The sequence below is a fragment of the Anomalospiza imberbis genome, chromosome 6 (genome assembly GCF_031753505.1).
Source record: "Anomalospiza imberbis isolate Cuckoo-Finch-1a 21T00152 chromosome 6, ASM3175350v1, whole genome shotgun sequence".
In the NCBI taxonomy this organism is placed as follows: Eukaryota; Metazoa; Chordata; class Aves; order Passeriformes; family Viduidae; genus Anomalospiza; species Anomalospiza imberbis.
The window spans coordinates 10,945,587-10,948,906 of NC_089686.1; the positions used below are offsets into that span (position 1 = coordinate 10,945,587).

At 34.3% G+C, this 3,320-nt stretch overlaps 2 long non-coding RNA genes across 2 annotated transcripts; one reads left to right on the plus strand and one right to left on the minus strand.

Moving 5' to 3' along the window:
• Window positions 1–91: 91 nt before the first annotated feature.
• LOC137475274 (uncharacterized) lies at window positions 92–2,149 on the minus strand. Its single transcript, XR_010999793.1, has 2 exons — window positions 2,086–2,149; window positions 92–183 (listed from the first exon to the last, which is right to left on the minus strand). It is a non-coding gene; the product is annotated as an uncharacterized lncRNA (long non-coding RNA).
• On the plus strand, window positions 174–3,266 carry LOC137475271 (uncharacterized). The gene is made up of 2 exons (XR_010999789.1): window positions 174–1,934; window positions 2,055–3,266. It is a non-coding gene; the product is annotated as an uncharacterized lncRNA (long non-coding RNA).
• Window positions 3,267–3,320: the final 54 nt, after the last annotated feature.

The window sequence follows — 3,320 nt, forward strand, 5'->3', positions numbered from 1 at the left end:
TTTTGTAGCTGTACAAATTTTCATAGCTTAAAGTTGCTCTGACCTGGCTTTTTTTGTTCAGTGTGTGTTTGAAGTCTTTTGTTTTGGAGGGTTCTTTTTGTTGCCTTGTCACTCTCAGGATGTGATCACATCATGATCAGGATGGTTCTGAAGTGGATTTTTAAGAATCTCCAGAAATCTTGGCTTGTGAATGCAAAATTAAAATTTGTTGGTACACCTGAAGTCTAAATTTTATTTCTTCTTCTTCTATATAAACTTCTATGCTGTTGTTCTTACAATATCTGATTTTTTTTCAGTTGCTGATTAAACAATAACTTGTCATATGAGCATTATCATTTTGTCCCTAGGAGAAAACCCCTCTTATTTTAGTGACCTGTTTTGTTCAGAGTTTACACATTGACTTTATTCATCAAAGAGACATTTCAAATAATGCAATTTTCATTCCTGATTGCACCTTTTATTCAGTCAGTTGAAATTGTTCAGGCCTTTGCTTCATTCTTTCCACTGAGCGGATCTCGTAAGTGCCAGGTTAAAGCCTCAGTTGTTGGTTATGTGTGGGGTATTTATTATGTCTACAGAGCTCTCGGTTGGGAAAGAATTACAGTAACAAGTTTTACAGACTTACCTGGAAAAGATCTTCAGTGCTCTAAGAATGTTCTAAAATGTGTAAAGGATTAAGTCTTTGTACAGTATTAGAATTCTGCAATTTAAAATCTAAACAACTCAAGTTGTTTTGAGCTCTCCACTGTCATCTGGACTTCTCTTGTATGTGTAAAATACATTTATAGAAGAAAATATATAAACATATACTATCTGAATTCTTTAAATACCTGAAGATATTTTCAATAAATTTGTACAATAATGCTTTCCCTGCATTACTCTGCCCAAGTACTTTGGTTCATTAACACTGTGGCTGGTATGCCATAGATATTAAGATGTCATTTTCAGATCATATGACTTAGAAATATTTTTTTTAATGCCAGAGAATCAATTACTTGCATTTTAAAAAAAATTACAGGATGGCCATTTATTAGAATAAAAGAGTAAATCAACAAACAGCTAACTTTTTTTGTGTCTGTCTTGTGTATATTTTGGCCCCAGGCCTCGCTCTGACATTATAAGAACATAACACAGTCAGTGTGTTTGTGACTGGTTGGAGAGTATCAGTTGCTACCAAAAAAATCCATTTACACTGAATTTTGTAAGAGTAGTATTTAAGTAGTCTGAATTTACAATCTCTATCTTATGTTTAGCAATTTAGATAGGAAATTAAAACTTAAGTCGGGGATAGAGAACGTTATTTCCTCAGTTTGTGAAGGCTAAGGGTCAGCTCACCTGAAGCACAAACTGCCCCCTTACCAAATTACAGCCAAAGCAATGAAACTGCCCTGTGGTCTCCTCCCCATGTTGGAGTGTGTTAGAGATTGCCTCCTTTACCCACAATGATTTTCAAATTCAGCTTGTGCTTGTAAAATAGCTCTATATGTAAATTGTCTATATTGAGTGTATGTGATGGTGTGGTTTATTTTAAATTACTCTGTTATTTCCAATTTTTCAAATTTAGATGGCCCAATTAGTTAGTTTATGATGCAGCATGATTGATAATGATCAGGAAACAGAAACAGATGATAAAAATAAGAAGAGCACCTGACAATTCTCATATAAGTGCTGCTACTGTATTGAAGAAAGAGAGGTTGCAAGGGGAAGGTTTCTACTAATTAAAATACAAGTATTTGGCTCACAAGGAAAGAAAACACTTTTTTGTTGTTTGGTTGTTTTTTTTTTTTTTTTTTAACACAAGCAAGTATGAAAGCTGGGGAGATGAAAAGAGAATAAGACAACACAAATTGATTGTTATTTGGAAGACAGCATTAGAATGTCCCTGCCTAAGTAACTTTTCCCTCTGCAAAATTTCTTGGCAGGCCTTCTCCACTGTAAGGCTGTGTTTATACTTGCAAATTAAACATATCTGGAAATCTTCTTGGACACAAAGAGCAACTGGCATGAAATAGCCCTCATCTCTGCTAGTAAATTCTCTTATCTTCCAAAACAAGGCAGTAGGACAGAAACTGCTTGAGAACTGACCTTAGAAGGAGTCCTCACACCAGGCAGGGAAGGTGCCTCACAAAGTGCTGATTGTCACAGCCCAGTCCCTGCCAGGTACTGTTGTCACAGTAACTAATAACAGGCAGCTACACTGAATTTACTGCCATCACAAAGCTTGAGACTCCCAGTTATTCTGACTCCCATAAAGGGCTGAAAATGATAAAAGAGGTTTTCTTCCCTCAAAATGACTGGGTTTGCATCTTTCTTGAATAATAAGAACCATGTCAAAAGCAATAGCAGCAAAAAGCTCACCAGAATTGGATTTTGCTCAGGTGAAATTACTGAAAAAAATATCAAGAATAGAATCTGTAGGTGCTAAAAATAAAAGGAAATAGGAGGATGAGGTGGGTGAAGGGAACTAGGCACTGGGATTGGTAAGGAACAGTTAATCACAAAGCTGAAGGAGAATAAAGGAAGAAAGAAAAAAGTAAATTCTGATGGAAATTAGAAGACCTGAAAATTAATATAAATAAAACTTTTTTTGATAGCCTATATCTGCTTAATCCCTTAAAGTTCTGCAGAATTAGAATTGACTGATTTTTCACATCCTTGTATTTGAAGCATTTAATTATCAAAGCCAAACATTACTTTTGGCCCAGTGCAAATCTCATATCCAAATTTAATATGGGAATAAAGCTTTAAAATCAGAAACTGCTTCGCTTAAAATAAAATATGCTAAAAAAAACCCAAACCAAACAATAAGTCCACAAAAAACCCCAACAAATAACCCCCATGTTGGAACAATGACTCCATGATACACTTGCTTTCCAAGATAATTTTTTTTCAGTACACTGTAAATAAAGGGAGGGTTTTTTTTTTTTGTTTTGTTTTGGATTTTTTGTGAAAGAAGCAAAGAATAAATTCAAATATGAGTTGCTAACATGCTGCAGCATAAAAAAAGGTAGAAAGAGCTGTGTGGAGAGGCATCATGTCTCTGAGCAAGTAAGTGATAGTTTATGGTCTAAGAATTACTGTCTTCTACTTTCTGGAATATATATTTCTGTAATCTGGGCAGCAAAACTTCATTTGCTGTTTTTCATTTTATTTTCTCTCAACTTACATGTTAATAAAATATCTCTTTTATTTGAAAGTTTTCCATTAGTCAGCATTTAACAAGTAAAGTAAGGATTGATGCACAGTCTTCATAATAATTTCAAACATACTGAAACAGTGTATTTTTGTTTTTAATATACCAGTTGCTAAGATAAGGAGAG